The following is a 19,781-nucleotide window of genomic DNA, read 5'->3' on the forward strand; positions in this document are numbered from 1 at the left end:
GAGACAAGGCATATCCCTCCCACCTATGAGCCTGTAAAATCCAAAGCAAGTTAGTTACTTCCTAGATACAATGGGGGTATAGGCATTGGGAAATTATCCCCACTCCAAATGGGAGAAATTGATCAAAACAAGGGGCTACAGGCCTAATGCAAGTCCAAAATCCAGTGGGGCATTCAAATATTAAAGATTCAAAATAATACCCTTTGACTCCATGTCTCACATCCAGGTCACACTGACGCAAGAGTTGCCATGGTCTTGGGAAGCTCTGCCCCTGTGGCTTTGCAGGGTATAGCCTCCCTCCCAGCTGCTTTTATGGGTTGATGTTGAGTGTCTGAAGCTTTTCCAGGCACGCAGGGCATGCTGTTGGGAGATCTACTATTCTGGGCTCTGAAGGATGGTGGCCTTCTTCTCACAGCTCCACTAAGCAGTGCCCCAGTGGGGACTATCTGTGGGTGCCTCAACCCCGTATGCCCCTTCCACATTGCCCTAGCAGAGGTTCTCAATGAGGGCCCTGCCCCAGCAGCAAACCTCTGCCTAGACAACCAGGCATTTGCATACATCCTCCAAAACCTAGGGGGAGGTTACCAAACCTCAATTCTTGACTCCAGCCTGGGTGCCAAAGTGAGACCCTGTCTCAATAAAACCAAAAATGTTCAGTGAGTTGGAGGCCCCAGTGAAGAGACAGCAGTTAAGTGATTATACTCTAATGACATGAGGTAATGGTCAGAGAAGAGCATGTCTGAATCATTGATTTCGGAAGTGGGATAATTCTTGAGGAATGAAAGGGACTAGAATGTAGGTGATGAACTTTGGTGACAAAATGCAAACTATGCACATAACAAAGGGGAATAATGCTCCAAATATATGAGAAAAATTTCACAATAACTCAAATACAAGACTATGTTTTCACTACAAGGAAATGCTGAGGTGAGAGATCTGCTAAATAGCTGATTTGACTATTGTGCAATGGCACACATGTAAAAAACATCATTGTATCCTATAAATATGCACAATTATTACATTTCAATTAAAAGAAAACTTAAAAATACAGAATACTTTTTTTTTTAACTTCAATTTCTGGGATACATGTGCAGAATATGCAGCTTTTTAACATAAGTACCCATGTGCCATGGTGATTTGCTGAACCTACCGATCTTTCATCTAGGTTTTAAGCCCCACACACACTAGGTATTTGTCCTAATGCTCTCCCTCCCCTTGTCCCCCACCCACCACGGACAGGCCCCGATGTGTGATGATCCCCTCCCTCTGTCCATGTGTTCTCATTGTTCAACTCCCACTTATGAGTGGGGATGTGCAGTGTTTGGCTTTCTATTCCTGTGTTAGTTTCTCAAGGATGTGAATTCATTATTTTCTATGGCTACACAGTATTCCATGGTGTGTATATGCCATATGTTATTTATCCAGTCTATCATTGACGGACATTTGGTTGGTTCCAAGTCTTTGCTATTGTAAACAGTGCTGCAATAAACATATGTGTGCGTGTGTCTTTTTAGAAGAATGATTTATAATCCTTTGGGTACATACTCAGTAACGGGATTGCTGAGTCAAATGGTATTTGTGGTTCTAGATCCTTGAGGAATCGCCCCACTATCTTCCACAATGGTAGAACTAATTTACACTCACACCAACAGTGTAAAAGCATTTCTGTATCTCAGCAGCCTCATCAGCATCTGTTGTTTCCTGACTTTTTAATCATTGCTATTCTAACTGGCATGAGATGGTATCTCATTGTGGTTTTGATTTGCATTTCTCTAATGACCAGTGATGATGAGCTCTTTTTCACATTTGTTGACCACATAAATGTCTTCTTTTGAGAAGTGTCTGCTGATATCCTTCACTCACTTTTTGATGGGGCTTTAGGTTTTTCTTGTAAATTTGTTTAACTTCCTTGTAGATTCTGGATACTAGGGCTTTGTCAGATAGGGAAATTGCAAAGAACTTTCCTCCATTCTGTAGGCTGCCTGTTCACTCTGATAATAGTTTCTTTTGCTGTACAGAGGCTCATTAGTTTAATTAGATCCCACTTGCCAATTTTGGCTTTTGTTACAATTGCTTTTGGTGTTTTAGTCATGAAGTCTCTGCCCATGCCTATGCCCTGAATGGTATTGCCTAGGTTTTCCTCTAGGGTTTTTTTTTTTTTTTTTTTTTTTTGGTGGGGTCTTATATTTATAAGTCTTTAATCCATCTTGAGTTAATTTCTGTATACTGTGTAAGGAAGGGGTCCACTTTCTGTTTTCTGCATATGGCTAACCAGCTTTCCCATCACCATTTATTAAATAGGGAATTCTTTCCATATTGCTTGTTTTTGTCAAGTTTGTTGAAGATCAGATGGTTGTAGATGTGTGGTGTTATTTCTGAGTTTTCTGTTTTGCTCCATTGGTCTATGTATCTGTTTTGGCACCAGTACCATGCTGCTTTGGTTACTGTAGCCTTGTAGTATAGTTTGAAGTCAGGTAGTGCAATGCCTTCAGCTTTGTTCTTTTTGCTTAGGACTGTCTTGGCTATACAAGTTCTTTTTTGGTTCCATATGAAATTTAAAGTAGTTTTTTTCTAATTCTGTGAAGAAAGTCAATGGTAGCTTGATGGGAATAGCATTTAATTTATAAATTACTTTGGGCAGTATGGCCATTTTCATGACATTGATTCCTCCTATCCATAAGCATGGAAGGTTTTTCCATTTGTTTATATCCTCTTTTATTTACTTGAGCAGTTGTTTGTAGTTCTTCTTGAAGAGGTGCTTCACATCACTTTTCAATTTTATTCCTAGGTATTCTGTTCTCTTTGAACCAATTGTGAATGGGAGTTCACTCATAATTTGGCTCTCTGCTTGTCTATTATTGGGGCATAGGAATGCTTGTGATTTTTGCACATTGATTTTGTGAGACTTTGTTGAAGTTGCTTATCAGTTTAAGGAGTTTTTGGGCTGAGATGATGGGGTTTTCTAAATATATAATCATATCATCTGCAAAGAGAGACAATTTTACTTCCTCTCCTCCTATCTGAATACCCTTTATTTCTTTCTCTTGCCTGATTGCCCTGGCCAGAACTTCCAATTCTATGGTGAATAGGGGTGATGAGAGAGGACATCTTTGTCTTGTGCCAGTTTTCAAAGGGAATGCTTCCAGCATTTGCCCATTCTGTACGATACTGGCTATGGGCTTGTTTTAAATAGCTCTTATTATTTTGAGATATGTTTCATCAATACCTAGTTTACTGAGAGTTTTTAACATGAGGGAATGCTGAATTTTATCAAATGCTTTTTCTGCACCTATTGAGACAATCATGTGGTTTTTGTCATTGGTTATGTTTATGTGATGGATTATGTTTATTGATTTGCATATATTGAACCAGCCTTGCATCCCAGGTATGAAGCCAACTTCATCATGGTGGATACACTTTTTGATGTGCTGATTTGTTTTCCAGTATTTCATTGAGAATTTTTGCATCAGTGTTCATCAGGGATATCAGCCTGAGATTTTCTTTTTTATGTTGTGTCTTTGACAGGTTTTGGTATCAGGATGAGGCTGGCCTCATAAAATGAATTAGGGAGAAGCCCTTCTTTTTCTATTGTTTGGAATAGTTTCACGAGGAATGGTACCAGCTCCTCTTTGTACCTCTTGTAGAATCTGGCTGTAAATCTGACTGGTCCTGGGCTTCTTTTCATTTCTAGGTTATTAATTACAGCTTCAATTGCAGAATGTATTATTGGTCTATTCAGCGATTCGACTTCTACTTGGTTAAGTCTTCGGAGGGTGTATGCGTCCAGGAATTTATCCGTATCTTCTAGATTTTCTAGTTTATTTGCATAAAGGTGTTTATAAGTATTCTCTGACGGTAGTTTGCATTTCTATGGGATCAGTGGTGATATTCCCTTTATCATTTTTTCTCATGTTTATTTGATTCATCTCTCTTTTCTTATTAATCTAGCTAGCAGTCTGTCTATTTTGTTAATCTTTTCAACAAACTAGTTCCTGGATTCATAGATTTTTTTGAAGGGTTTTTCGGGTCTCTTATCTCCTTCAGTTCTGCTCTGATATTAGTTATTTCTTGTCTTCTGCTAGCTTTGGAATTTGTTTGCTCTTGCTTCTCCAGTTCTTATAATTGTGATGTTAGGGTGTCGATATCAGATCTTTCCAGCTTTCTGATTTCCCTCTCAACACTGCTTTAGTTGTGTCCCAGAGATTCTGGTACATTTTTCTCACTGTTTTCAAAGAACTTCTTTATTTCTGTCTTAATTTCGTTATTTACCCAGTAGTCATTCAGGAACAGGCTGTGGTTTTGAGTGAGTTTCTTAACCCTGAGTTCTAATTTGATTGCCCTGTGGTCTGAGAGACTGTGTATGATTTCCGTTCATTTGCTGAAGAGTGTTTTACTTCCAATTATGTGGTAAATTTTAGAATAAGTCTATGCGGCACTGAGAAGAATGCGTTCTGTTGATTTGGGGTGGAGAGTTCTAGATGTCTATTAGGTCTGCTTGGTTAAGAGCTGAGTTCAAGTCCTGAATATCCTTGTTAATTTTTTGTCTCCTTGATCTGCTTAATATTGACAGTGGGGTGTTAAAGCCTCACAGTATTATTGTGTAGGAGTCTAAGTCTCTTTGTAGGTCTCTAAGAACTTCTTTTATGAAGCGCAGTGCTCCTGTATTGGGTGGGTGCACATATATTTAGGATAGTTACCTCTTCTTGTTTCCTTCATCTCTTTATAATTATGTAGTGATCCTCTTTGTCTTTTTGATCTTTGTTAGTTTAAAACCTGTTTTAGCAAAGACTAGGATTGCAACTCTGCTTTTTTTTTTTTTTCCGCTTTTCATTTGTGTGGCAGATATTCCCCAATCCCGTTCTTTTGAGCCTATGTGTGTCTTTGCATGTAAGATGTTCTCCTGAATGAATGCAACACACTGATGGGACTTGGTTCTTTACCCGATTTGCCAGTCTGTGTCTTTTAATTGGGGAATTTAACACATTTACATTTAAGGTTAACATTGTTATGTGTGAACCTGATCCTGTCATCACAATGCTAACTGGTTATTTTGAACATTAGTTGATGTAGTTTCTTCATAGTTTCCTTGGTCTTTATATTTTGGTGTGTTTTTGCAGTGGCTGGTACCAGTTTTTCCTTTCTATATTTAGTACTTCCTTCAGAAGTTCTTGTAAGGCAGGTCTGGTGGTGACAAAATTCCTCAGCATTTCCTTATTTAAAAAGGATTTTATTTCTCCTTTCCTTATGAAGCTTAGTTTGGCTGGATATGAAATTCTGGGATGAAAATTCTTTTCTTTAAGAATGTTGAACATTGGCCCCCACTCTCTTCTGGCTTGTAGGGCTTCTGCAGAGAGATCTGCTGTTAGTCTGACGAACTTCCCTTTGTAGGTAATCTGACCTTTCTCTCTGGCTGCCCTTAACATTTTTTCCTTCATTTCAACTTTGGAGAATCTGACAATTACATGACTTGGGGTTGCTCTTCTCAAGGATTATCTTAGTAGTGGTTCTATTTCCTGAATTTAAATGTTAGCCTGTCTGGCTAGGTTGGAGAAGTTCTCCAGTATAAAATCCTGAAGTGTGTTTTCCAACTTGGTTCCATTCTCCCCATCACTTTCAGGTACACCAATCAATCATAGGTTTGGCCTTTTCACATAGTCCCATATTTCTTGAAGGCTTTGTTCATTCCTTTTCATTCCTTTTTTCTCTAATCTTGTCTTCATGCCTTATTTCAGCAAAGTGATATTCAATCACTGATATCCTTTCTTCTGCTTGATCAATTCAGATATTGGTACTTGTGCATGATTCACAAAGTTCCTGTGCTGGGTTTCTTCAGCCCCATCAGGTCATTTATGTTCCTCTATAAACTGATTCTTCTAGATTGCAGTTCCTGTAGCCTTTTATCAAGGTTCTAAGATTCCTTGCATTTGGTTAGTCTATGCTCCTTTAGCACAGAGGAGTTTGCTATTCCCACCTTCTGAAGCCTACTTCTATCAATTAGTCAGTCTCATTCTCTGTCCAGTTTTGTGCCTTTGCTGGATAGGAGTTGCTATCATTTGAGGAGAAGAGGAATTCTGGTTTTGGAATTTTCAGCATTTTTGCACTGTTTTATCCTCATCTTCGTGGATTTATCTACCTATGATCTTTGATGCTGATGGCCTTTGGAAGACGTTTCTGTGTGGGGTCTTTTTTGTTGATGTTGATAGTGTTGCTTTCTGTTTCTTAGCTTTTATGCTAACAGTCAGGCCCCTCCTGTTCTGCAGGTCTGCTGCAGTTTGCCGAAGGTCCACTCCAGACCCTGTCCACCTGGGTATTAACACCGGAGGCTGCAGAACAGCTAACATTGCTGCCTCCTCCTTCCTCTGGATACTGCATCTCAGAGGGACACTAACCTGATGCCAGCCAGAGCTCTCCTGTATGAGGTGTCTCTCAACCCCTGTTTGGAGGTCTCTCCTGGTCAGGAGGCTCAGGGGTCAGCGACCCACTTGAGGCGGCAGTCTGTCCCACAGCAGAGCTGGTGCGCTGTGCTGGGAGAATCCCACTTGTCAGGATCAGCTGCTCTCTTCAGAGTCGGCAGGCAGGAAAGTTTAAATCCACTGAAGCTGCGCCCACAGCTGCTCCTTCCCCCAGGTGCTCTGTCCCAGGGAGATGAGAGTTTTATCTGTAAGCCCCTGACTGGGGCCTTTCCTTCAGAGATGCCCTGTCCAGTGAGGAGGAATCTAGAGAAGTAGTCTGGCCACAGCTGCTTTGCCATGCTGGGGTGAATTCCACCCAGTCCAGACCTCCCAGCCTCCTTAGAACTATGTTTATGGTTCCCATTAAGAGTAAGGCATAAAACCACAGGGGCACAAGGATCAAGAGGTTACTATGAAAAGTACAGTTGTGCTCTGAAGCACCCCCTGCAGGCAGGATCCTGTCCAGAGAGCCAGGAGGAGGGAGGCCACTGGTCAGCATTCTGGGCTATTTTTGGCTCCCTCCCACCTGCCCCTCCTTTCGGCCCAAGTTCTAGTCCCACTTGCTTTGTCACCCACTGCCTGTTTATGGCAGCTTCCTCTCTGGTCTTCAGTGTCCTCATTGATCTAATGAATACACATCGCTCCTCTAATCACAAATATTCATGCAGAAGTATAAATGATGTGAAAGTGCTTTGAAAATTGTAGTAAGTGAAAGGGCACTGACTTCTTCCCATTTTCCCAAGTCCTGCTTCAGAACCACTCTCCTAGGCCCCCAGTCCCTAGCTCCATCTTGGACCTTTGATCAAACTTTGCCTACTGAGGGGCATAACTACATGGTATCCCCAGAAAAGGGACTAATATTACAGCCCCCATTTCTTCTCTGCTATTTTCCATGATCGCTCTTACATCTAGAAACTGGGATCTGTTCTCTAGTTGGTGGGGCCCTCTCCCTAGACCAAAAGAGAGGGGCACACAGGCATCATAATGGGCATTCAGACATGGTATGATACAAGGGGTGGGCATGTTATAAATGCTGGGGTAGGTCTGGGCACATCCCACGTACTCATTTGGACTCACTGGGAGAAGGGATTAACTAGAATTCTCATTGGAAGAATTGACAGGAAAGCTCCCTCCAATTTCTCAATTTCCACCCCGCCTGGTACCTGGTTTTATGATTCCACACCCTCCTGATCCATCCTGCCGTCCTAATACATCCCACTCTCTTAAGCCATCCTACTCTTGTGCTCACAAATCCCTCCCCCTTCTTCAATCTGCCAAGCCCCTTCCTCCTCTCCAGAAGCATGTGGATTTTTCAGTTTTCTGCCCTAACTGTTATCCCACTGTGGCTCATACCTGCCCTCCCCACTACCCTACCCTAATACTCTACCTGCCCTGCTCTTCTGCTATTCGTTACAAACCATCCATTTGTCATTGCTCTGGTCCCAGATCTCTTTCTGGAAACTCCCCTATCCATCACCCTAGCCCTCCTCCTAGCCCTACTGGTCAACTTTGGGGTCCCAGAACTCTTCCTTGTGATTCCCCAATCTGTTCCCCTATTCCTCCTCCTAGCCCTCCTTGCCAACACTCTGGTCCCAGAACTCTTTTCTGTGACTCCCCTATCTGTCCCCCTACTCCTCCTCCTAGCCCTGCTTGCAAACACTGTCGTCCCAGAGCTGTTTCCTGGGATGCCTCTACCTATGACTCTACTCCTCCTCCTTAGCCCTACTTCTTTCTAGTCCCCAGCCCCAGCCCCGCCATCTCCACCAGACCTGACAGTTCACAAATCTCATCTTGGAGATGGTTTCCCTGCTCCTGGGGCAGTTCTGGTACAGTTCAGGATGGCCAGGACTGTGGGTTCTCAGCAGCCTGGCCTGGTGGACAAAGGAAATGCAAGACGGTGGCAAACCAGCATTCAGCCTCAGTAAGTCACAAGAGCCCTTCTCCATGACCAGGTCATGGTCACCCTACTGTCATCTGTACTTTGCCTTTATTCCCATCCTGTTAATACTCTTCAGAGACCAGAGATACCTCTAACAATTTTCTGTCTCTAAACAGTCTGCTCCTTTCCTCCCCTGCCTGATCAGCCAGCCTGCATGAGCCTCTGTATTTGTTTCTGGCTTCTCCATGGAACTCAGCCTACAGCCACAAAGCAAACCACGGGGCCAGTGACAGAGAAGGCAGAGGGGAGTGAGGAGTGGGAAACACCTAACCTGTTCTCAAGGAAGGTAAGTCCTGCCCTGGGTTAAACTGAGTGCAATAACAGTGACCCCTGAGAGCTCACAGGGCACAAGGCCCCCACTATCAGTGGAAAATCAGTGTTGGTTTTGTTTATGTATTTGCTGCCTGGCTTATCCCAGAATTTATTTGTATTCACCCTAGGATTCTAGAACCATGGTAGAGATGTTCTGTCCTTGAGAAATGTCTCCTGCAGTAGGGGGTGGGGCCCTCCACTGTGCCCTTATCACAGCACAAAGGGCTGAGCCTCTTTCATCAGCTGCTTCTACCTCACAATGGGGAGGGGAGCAGAGTCTGCAAAGCAAGAGCCCGTCCAGATCCCACTCAGATGCCTGCAGGACATGCACTGATGATGCTTACAAAAGGCCTCTTTTCCACTGGTTATCTAGATTCTCCATCAGACAACATCAAGAATCTCAATCAAAATCCCACTATATTTTTGAGAACTTGACAATTGAAATTTATATGGAAATGCAAAAAGCCAAGGTTAGCCAACACTCTCATAAAAAGACATTTTCCCTACCAGATATCAGAACTTAGCATGAAAATTATAGTAATTAAGATAGCATAGGAGTGGCGAAAGCATAGACAAGTAGACAAGTGGCACAGAATTGAGACCAGAACGACACTCACAGACATGTGGACACTTTCTTTAAGACTCCTGCGGCAGGCCAGGCGCGGTGGCTCACGCCTGTAATCCCAGCACTTTGGGAGGCCGAGGCGGGCAGATCACGAGGTCAGGAGATCGAAACCATCCTGGCTAACACGGTGAAACCCTGTCTCTACTAAAAATACAAAAAAATTTTCAGCCAGGCGTGGTGGCAGGTGCCTGTAGTCCCAGCTACTCAGAAGGCTGAGGCAGGAGAATGGTGGGAACCCAGGAGGCGGAGCTTGCTGTGAGCCAAGATCTTGCCACTGCACTCCAGCCTGGGTGACAGAGCAAGGCTCTGTCTCAAAAAAATAAATAAATAAATAAAAATAAGACTCCTGCAGCAGACAGAACAGTGGGGACAGGATTGCCTTTTCAACTAAGTGGTGCTGGGTCAGTTGGTTACTCATTTGGAAAAAAAAAAAAAAAATCAAGCGAGATTCCCACTTCACACTACACTCAAAAATCAGTTAGGTAGAAGACAGGTCTAATGTGAAACAGTAAAAGCAATAAATATTCTACGACTGCTCTGCCCATGCATGGCTACTGAATACTTGAGATGTGCCAATAAGCGGAACACTTGCATTGGAATGTTAAACAGTAGGAAAAACCAATGTTAAATATCTCAATACTTTTTATATTGAAAGTTTGAAATTATAATAATTTGTATATACTGAGTTAAATAAAACACTATTAAACTTAGCTTTATTGGATTCCCTTTTCTCTCTCAATGTGGATACTAGATAATATTTAGTCTAGATAATATGTGTCTCACTTCATAATTTTTATTGGATGGCAGTGATCTAGAGGGTAACACAGAAATATATATATCTTCAGGACATCAAATCAAGAAAAGATGTCATGAATGGCATTTACGAAACAATAACCATAAAGTGAAAGACTAATACATTCGACCGCATTTAAATTTTTGGTCTCAAAAAAACAGCATTAAGAGACTAAAAAGGCAAGCCACAAAGAGAGAAAAGATATTTGTAGCACACATAATTCTCAAAATAATAAACTCCAAGAAACTAATAAATGGAAAACCAGTCAATAGTAAAACACATAGAACACTGTCTCCCAGACACCCAGCGCATCCTGAAGCACACTGTGTCCCGAATGAATGAAGGAACACATGGTAGGGAAGAGCACAGGCTTTAAAGTCAGTGTTTAGGCACTCGCTAAATCCAGGGGGTGGCTAATTTCTCAATGCTAGGCATACTTTGGTTCTTTTAAAGTAAACAGTATTACATTAAGCATCTAGAAGAGTCATTCATAGTAACAAAAGGTAAAATGGTGGCTGCCAGGGGCTGGAGGGACGGGAAATGGAGAGTTGTTTAATGTGTGTGAAAGAAAATGTTCTTAGCACTACTCACTTAAGAATGCCTAAGATGGTGAGTTTTATGTGTAGTTTATAACGAACATTTATAAAACTCTCAAGTCACCATGTTAATTAGAATGGAGAGCTACTCCGTCTGAGATACACACAGTTTGGATTCTGGACATCTGCTTTTAAGTAGGGAGAGGTTTCTGACCCCTTACGAAATCTCTTTCAGGGAATGACTGGCCAAGATGAGATTCAATCGTATGTCCACTACCTCCTGGCCTGCCACCTGGCTGTGAGTCCTTTGTGGGTGGTGTCCAGAGGCGGTTCCAGTGACCAGGCAGGTGCTGAGAAGCACAGGCAGGTGAGTTGAGCGATGGAAGGAGGTGGGGTGTGAAATAAGATCCTGAGAGGTGGGAGGGGAGTGGGCAGGGTGGGTGGAGGCGGAATGGGTGACAACACCGAGATCTACTCCCCCTCATGGGACACCTGCCAGGAGACAGCGTGTGATGCCACTGCCTAGAGTCGGCAGAAGACCCAGGAGCAGGCAGGCAGCACAAGGGCACCCAGAGTGCTCCTGATCAGACAGAGCAGCATGGAGGCTGCAGTGGGACACCCGAGGGAAAAGGTGACCCCAGATGAGGTTCAGCAGAACCAGATACTGTGGGAACTCCCTAACCAGACCAAGCAGCATGGAGGCCACGGTGAGACTCCTGAGGGAGAAGGCAAACCCAGATAAGGCTCATCAGGACCAGATCTTGTGGGAACTGGAGAGAACAATCCCAGATGACGTCCATTGGGACCAGATCTTGTGGGAAACACAGAGAACAATCCCAGATGACGTCCATCGGAACCAGATCTTGTGGGAACTGGAGAGAACAATCCCAGATGATGTCCATCAGGACCAGATCTTGTGGGAACCGCACTTCAAAGTGCTGCCAACCCACAAACACTGCATGCAGCATCACATGGATGCCCTCTGCAAGGGGGAGGGGATGCTTGCAGGATGGAGGAAATACCAGAGTGGCATGTGGGGCTCATTAAAGGAGAAGTTACCCTCTCACACCCTACCTCCTTCTATAGACTTTAGGAGTGATGTCTTTGGAAGGGGCTCGCCTACATCACATCAGATGTATTAAATATATTAAAACACATCCACGCCTCATGGAACATTTTCACTGTAGAAATGAGAGGTTGAATATCATTTTCTAATTTTGTTTTTGAAACATAACTGTATTTTGCAGGATTGCTATGTGTTGGTTTTGTTGCTATTTTGGTTTCTTTCTAACAAGCTAAAGGTTTCTACTCAGGCTTCTGACCTCATAGACCTTTCGAAAGCTCAGGGTTGTGGAAGCCTCTGGGCCCATGGTGTTCCCCTGATGAGGCAGCCCTGCCCTCCTTTCTCATCACTGTGCACGCTCCATGGGCAGTCACATCCGGGCCTGCCACATCAGCTCCCCCTAGGCTACTGGGCCTTAAATGAAGCTTCAGAACCACGTACAAAACCACCTCCCATCTCCCTTCCCTGGACAACCCACAGGCACCTCACACTCACTAGGTGGAAAGCCAGGTTACCCTGTACCTTCTTCCAAAACCTCTGCTACTCTAGACAGTCTTGTGTCTCAGCACAAGGCAACACAGTCATCCTCTCTCCCACATTAGAAGCCCAGGAGTCACCCCCAGTCTCTCCCTCACTCCGCACATGTAGGGAGGCACAAGTCCTGTTGATTCCTTCACATTTGTCTCACCTGTTCCTCCCTCAGTGTAAGACTCCACTATGCACGTGGAAGCATCTGCACCTCCACCCACATCATTTCACCCTCCAAGCAGCATCTAAACCTGCCTCTCACCGCCATCCTCACTCCCAAAGCCTCAGCAGGGCCCTGCTCTCTCTTCCCTGGGTTAGTCTGATGGGCTTTTCAACTACTCTCTTTCCCTCCTGCCCATCCCCTCCACGGTCCTGCTAGTCAGGGCTATGTCAGTAGGTCAACTAGATCACATCAATCCCCATGTAAGGTCTCTCCATGGCCCTCACAGCTCCTGAGCTTAAATCAATCAGCACACATGGCACCTTTGGGTCTGGCTCTGGTTTCTGCCTGGATTCACCACATACTCCCCTCCACCTTTCCACCTGCAGCTCTATTTATTTATATAAATTATTTTTGAGATGAGGTGTCACTCTGTCACTCAGGCTGGATTGCAGTGGTGTGCAGCGCATTGCAGCCTTGAACTTCTGCCCACTTAAGCCTCTGGAGTAGCTGGCACTCTAGGCACACATCACCAAAACTGGCTATATTTTTCCCAACTCCATCCCCAACTCCTGGCCTCCAGCAATCCTTCCACCTCAACTTCAGCTTCCCAAAGTGGTGGGATTACAGGTGTGAGCCACTGAACCCAGCCAGATATGTGTATATATATATATATTTTAATTTTTTGCTTCTTGCTTTTGAGCTTTTGTTTCATTAGTGTATAAAGTCTAGACTGGGTATATAGTTCTGAATTTAAATGCATGCTCTATGACACGGACTGTTCACTTTTTTTCTGAACTGCAGTTTTTCCATCCGAAAAATGGAAATAACAACCCACCACTCCACGAGTCTTTTCAGAATTGAAGATTTGCTTAAAGCATGTGGCTCAGAGGAGGTATACAATAAATAATGTCTATCATCACCCTGTTAGTCTTTACCCAATGATTATGAGTGTTCAATTGTTCTCCTCACCAGATAAGTTAGCTTCACCAATGTATTTCCTTACTGCCTAGTCCCCATGCCTCTGTTTATTGGTGTCATCTCATATCACACAGCAGCTCAGTGATGGTGCTGGCCAATCTTGGTGTGTGTTCACATCTGTGTCCTTAGCACTCCATGGCACTAGCTCTACACCTATCTCTGCAGCCTACAACTAATCCAGAAAAAGACCAGTGGGAGTACCTCTGGATCTACCAGATACACTCTGACATCTACCTGAATTCTCCCCTTTAGAATTTTTCACAGGATTCTTACTTACTGTATTCCAACAGGCATTTTCTCCAAATAGTCCTTTCTTCTTGCCTTTTAAAATCAGTTGGGTTAGAACAGACACCCAGGCATTATCAGGCCCATGGGACCAAGGAGATGACTGACATAAAAACTGCTGAAGATGGAGCTGACTAGATAGGATGAGAAAACTTTGTCTAGCAGAAAGTGGCTATTGTTTTAGTAGTTTTAAAACTTGCCAAACTCACATGAACAGGATATGAGACTTAAATTGTTTGATCATGATACAATGTGTCATGTGTGTCAAAACATCAAACTGTACCCATCCAGTATACAGAATTATGTTTTAATTAAATAATTAAAAAGTTAGTATATTTCAATTACTTTGGAGAACTGAGTGACATTATAAAAAATTAAAAATTTGCAGGACACATTTTAACTTAACTGGCATATGGGATTTAAAACTGAGTACCATAACTTAGGAAGCATGAAAATAAATTCTTTCTGCATGTTAGTGTGAGGTTTTTTTTCCAGCCATTACGACCATTCAAGAGCAGTGAAACAAACTCATTTTAGAGCCACACACGCAAACTCTCATAATAATTATTCAACACAGTTTTCAAACGTAATAAACCACACTTAAACACAGTTTTACATGAAAAAGTAAATCAGATACTTTCCTGATACAATATATTAAAAGGCAAATTCACTGACAGCAGGGGCTTTAAAAAGTGACAACATTCTGAGAGTGTCGGCACAGTGCTGTGTTTTGGACACGAAGTGGAATTCACTAAATGACGCCAACATGTTTAAAAGAACCTCTAGCGTAAACTTTTTAAAAATCTCAAATCTAGAAGGCCCTAACGTATGTGCATGTTTCTAAATACAAAGTAAGTTATCGCCAAGGAAATAATGACCAGGAAGCAATAATAAAGAAAAGGGATTTATTTATTTTCCTTTTAGAATTAGTTTAGGAATTTCTCTCTAGTTTAGCTAATTATCTTCAAATCCCAAATACTACATTCTCAAATACCACACTAACACCTACTAAATCACACAGCAAGTTTTTGGTATGCAATAAAATAAATCTTCACTAATCCAAAAGGAAGACAGCTGGGAACTGCATCCAGCAAACTTGCTTCCAATGTATTACTAAATAAGACGCTACAAAGATAAGGAAGCTCCGTAACTCCCTCACCATTTGCCCTGAGGTAATCTTCTTGTGGGCAAAGGATGAACAGAGCACAATGCCATCTCTCTGCTCACCTGACACAAACGCACATCTCATTGCTTCTTCTGCTGTATCGTTTCACTAAGCTAGACTAAGGCATAAGTGAAGATTCTTTTACCCTCCTCTCACATGTAAACTGTGTAATCAGAAAAAGGCTAATCAGAGACTCGAAAGAATGCAACCATTTGTCTTGTCTACTTATGACCCGGAAGCCTCCGCCCATGCTTCGAGTTGTTGTCCCACCTTTCTGGACAAAACCAATGTACATCTTACACATATTGATTGATTCCTCACAACTTCCAACAATGCATTAAAGCAAGCTGTACCCCAACCATCTTGGGCACATGTCCTCAGGACCTCCATAGGCTGTGTCACGTCCATAACCCTGGCAAACTAAACTTTCCAAATTCATTGAGACCTGTCTCCGATATTCTGTATTCACAATTGAAAAGCAACTTACAGTGAGAAGTCCTCGGCTTCCTGCTCTACACAGCTAACTTGAGTCTTCTTTGGTGACCCCCGGCGTTCTCATCAGACCTCCCTGGTGGAAGAGCATGTGGGATTATATCATTGACATACACAAGTGTATGTGTTTGCTTTATAGCACAGCATTAAGAAGTCTAAATGAAAAAGGTTTTCTTGTCTTGACAATCTAAAACAAAGGGCCCGAGAATCCAGCAAGTAACTACTCACTAAATGTGTTAAATGCAAAGTGTAAGTAAAATGAGGAGGGTTTTTTTTATAGGTTACTGCTTAGAGTGGAAGTTAGGGGACCTCAGTTCTGGTGATAAAATCAATCCCTCCTTTGGAGGTCGATATTAGGGTGAATTCTGGCAATCATACTTTATTTGACCCTTAAAAATTAGCACTGAATGCATGATTACAGTGGCACAATACAGAACTCTAATATAATGAATCTAATACAGGAAGAAATTTCTAAATGCCCCTAGAATATCTCAAAATTATTTGCTAAGAAATGCTAAGATCTCAGCAAAATGGCTTTCAAATAGCTAACTGTGATTGGGTTTTTGATATACTTTCCCTGATATATATATTTTTTGTCCTAGGAGTGGGGAGATTGGAGGTAAAGACTGCTTTGCCACACTAATGAATATGGTGTTAAAAGTACAGGTGCTAAAAAATATGTTCTCTAATTAATTATTTTTGTAGAAAATTAAATTAAAAACCAAAACTAATGTAAGCTATCCATTTGTATATCCTTACCTTGATCATAAAATTTTGGTCTATATTCTTCACCAAAGCATTCGCACTCCGGAATCTCATTATTTAGGTCGAATTCTTCTGTCACTGTGTCATTTACTTTATACCACTTTCCTTTTCCACAACCCCTAGAACTCAGAGATCAGACAAACACATTAAGGTTAAAAACAAACACCCTCGTCCCCAGCATTTATCTCTATGCAATGTCTACAAATAAAGTAGGTAACCATGATCTTAAACATCTAAGAAAAATGTGGCAATAATTATTTCAATTTCTAAAATAACTTTTCAAATTGAAGGGATAAAGCCAGCTACATTAAGCTTTAAAAATTCAGAATGAAATGAGGTCAAAGAACAAAGTCAACGTGTCCTGTACCATGAAGGTGAGTGTGGATGATAAGGGAGGCAGAGAGAGCAGGGGAGAGGCTGGTGGCCAGTGAGCAAGCACCACCTGCAGAGACCCTCCCAACCTGTCCCTCATAAAAGAATAGCAGGGGCCTGTGTGTGCTGCCCATTGTATATGATGACATGAAGTGCACAGTCTTCTATGAAGGCACTTTTTTTTTTTTTTTTGTGGGGACCCTCCACCTTCCTGGATCTATACTTCACCCATCTTCACCAATTTCCAAAGAGATATTCTGCCAAACCATTCTAGAAACTGTAAGGCTCCATGTTCAGCATCCAGGGAAACTATGTTAAAGGAAAAAGACCATATTAACATGGATTAGTAACACAGCAGGACTCAATTAAGTTAGACAGAATTCAGAGGATGTGATTTCCTAGTTTAAGGACAGAGTATCTACCTCATCAATTTAATCACAAAATCTAAGAAACGGCAATTCTGGGAAAGCCTAAGTAGCCCCTGGTTTGAGCATTAGGCATTTTCCTTCACAGCAATGACAAGGCTGCACTCTAGAAATGAGTGCTCCTGTATAGAGATCTGCCTGTCCCATGAGCAGCAACTGCTTCGGACAAGGGGTTCCTCATACACTGGGGTCACAGCCTTTCACATGGTGAATGAAACATGAAAACAAAAAAAAAAAAAAATGAGAGAGGAAATTGTTTTTAGAAATTTCAGGAGGAGAAAAGTTGCCTTTATTTGTTCATCATATTTAGCGGAGCAGCTAATCTCCCAGTCAAATCCAAATCTCATTAGGTCAATTACTCAGATACTGATAGTAGGTCAAAACTTAATACAGTTCCTTTCCACTGAAACAGAATTCACAGACACAAGCAAATACAAAGAAAAGATAAATCTAACTAAGAATAAAATCCCACTTGCTACAAAGTAGTTATCCAATTTTCTTTTCTGCTTTTTGCTTGTAATTTAAAATTGACCCATCTGACAGAAACTTGTGGCTAGTGACGGAATCTAGTGTATCAGCTGAGATAAGCAACAGTCAAGGTGTGGGAATGAATAGTTGGGAATCTGATCTCTAGTCCTGGCTCACCACTCATCACAGAGTTTCCCAAAAATAGAGTAAAATATTTAGGAATTAATTTGACCAAGAAGAATGGAAGACTTGTATAATGAACACTATAAAGAAGACATGAGTAAATGGAGACACAATCCATGTTCACAGTTTGGAAGACAATATTGTTAAGATGTCAATACTATCCAAAGCAATCTACAGATTTATGCAATTCCCATCAAAATCACAATGACTTTTTACAGAAATAGAAATATCTATTCTAAAATTCATAAGGGATTTCAAGGAACCCCAAATAACCAAAACAATCTTGCAAGAAAAAAAAAGCTGGAAGATTCACAATTCCTGTTTTCAAAACTTTCTACAGTCATAATAACCAAAACAGTGTGACACTGGCATAAAGACAGACATATAGGTGAATGAAATAGAACAGAAAGCCCAAAAATATATACTTACATATATGGTAAAATGATTTTCAACAAGAGTGTCAAGACCATATAATAGGGAAAATGTCATTTTTTAAACACATGGCATTGGGAAAACTAAATATCAACATGAAAAAGAAGAAAATTGGATCCTTACCTAATACCATATACAAAGTTAAAATGGATCAAAGACTTAAATGTAAAACCTAAAATTATGAAACTCTTAGAAGAAAAGATAAGATAAAAACTTCACAACACTGCATTTGGCAATGATTTCTTGAATATGACACCAAAAACACAGGCAACAAAATTTTAAAAATAGACAAACAAGACTTCATGAAAATTGCAAATTTTGTGCATCTAAATACATTATCAACAACGTAAAAGTGCAGCCCACAGAATGGGAGAAAATACTTGCAAATAAAGTGATTAATATCCAGAATATATAAAGAACTTCTAAAACTCAACAACAAACAACAATTTAATTCAAAAATAAGCAAAGGACTTAAAAGGAATATTTCTTCAAAGAAGATAGAAAATGGCCGATAAGTATGAGAAGATATTCATTATCACTAGTCATTAGGGAAATGTGAATCAAAACTGCAATGAGATACCACTCCATACCCATCAGTATGACATCTATAAAATAAAATAGAAATAGAAAATATCAAGTTTTGTCAAGGATGTGGAGACATTGGAACGCTTTTGCATGGTTAGTGGGAATGTGAAGTGGTACAGCTATTGTAGAAAACCGTATGTTGTTTCCCGAATAAACTAAAAATAGAATTACCATGTGATCCAGCAATTGCACTTCTCAGTATATACTCAAAAGAACTGAAAACAGGGTCTTCAAGAGATTATTTGTACACCCGCATTGATAGCTGTATTACTCCCAATATCCAAAATATGGAAGCAATACAAGTGTCCATTGACAAATGGATAAGCAAAACGTGGTCTTCGCAGATGATGGATCGTCAGTACTAAAAAGAAAGAAAATCCCGTCACATCTACAATATGGATGAAACTTGAAGACATTATGCGGAGTAAAATAAACCAATCACAAAAACAAATGTTTTATGATTCCATTTATATTGGATACTTAAAACATTAGTCAAAATCAGAGGCAGAAAGTAGAATGGTGGTTACCAGGGGCTGGGGGAGAAGGGAATGGAAAGTTATTGTTTAATGGGTACAGAGTTTCAGTTTTAGAAAATGAAGAGAGATATGGAGATAGATGATGGTGATGGCTGTGCAACCTTATACATGTATTTATTACCACTGAATGGGAAACTTAAAATGGCTAAGATAATAAATTTTATGTTATATATATTTTTACCACAATTAAAAAATTGTAGGGGGGGAAAAATGTCCTGGGTACACAGTCTTCACTCTTCTAACAGGAAAAACAAAAACAAAAAACTCGTGTTTGTTGAATATTTTTCTCCTCTGATTACATTTTTTAGCAGAAAATTGAAACATACACTTTTCAAAATAACTAACACCATGCCACTCATTTCCGTAAGCCCCTTACAGTTTTTAACCAGAATACAGTATCTTCACTCCACCTAAGATGCCAAGTTGCTCTGCTCTTTTATAATTTATCACTTAAAATTTACAGGAAATGCTTAAGCTTGCTTACTAAATCTGACAGCCAAGCTTCTATGCAATGTTTATATCTGGTACCTAATTCCACTTGCATTAGCAAGGAAGCTTTCGGTGATGACCTAGCAAGACTTGCTTTAAATGGTGCTTTTTTTTTTTGGACAAAGCCTTGAAGCAAGGATAAACAGTATATTCTCCACATCTAAGTTTAACACCAGAACAGACATAACCTCACAC

The 19,781-nt window shown here is 41.2% G+C and overlaps 1 long non-coding RNA gene across 4 annotated transcripts in view; it reads right to left on the reverse strand.

Annotated features, from left to right (window-relative positions):
* LOC114669775 (uncharacterized) overlaps positions 1-19,781 on the reverse strand; it is a 64,352-nt gene that overhangs the window by 34,648 nt on the left and 9,923 nt on the right. For 3 of the 4 annotated variants that reach the window (XR_013398814.1, XR_013398811.1, XR_013398813.1), the window contains 2 exons: positions 16,091-18,922; positions 15,327-15,407 (listed from right to left, as the gene is read on the reverse strand). This is a non-coding gene — a long non-coding RNA (uncharacterized LOC114669775). The remainder of the gene's footprint in view (positions 1-15,326; positions 15,408-16,090; positions 18,923-19,781) is intronic. The other variant, XR_013398812.1, reaches the window with a different exon arrangement.

This window comes from Macaca mulatta, chromosome 10 (assembly GCF_049350105.2).
Source record: "Macaca mulatta isolate MMU2019108-1 chromosome 10, T2T-MMU8v2.0, whole genome shotgun sequence".
NCBI classification, from domain to species: Eukaryota; Metazoa; Chordata; class Mammalia; order Primates; family Cercopithecidae; genus Macaca; species Macaca mulatta.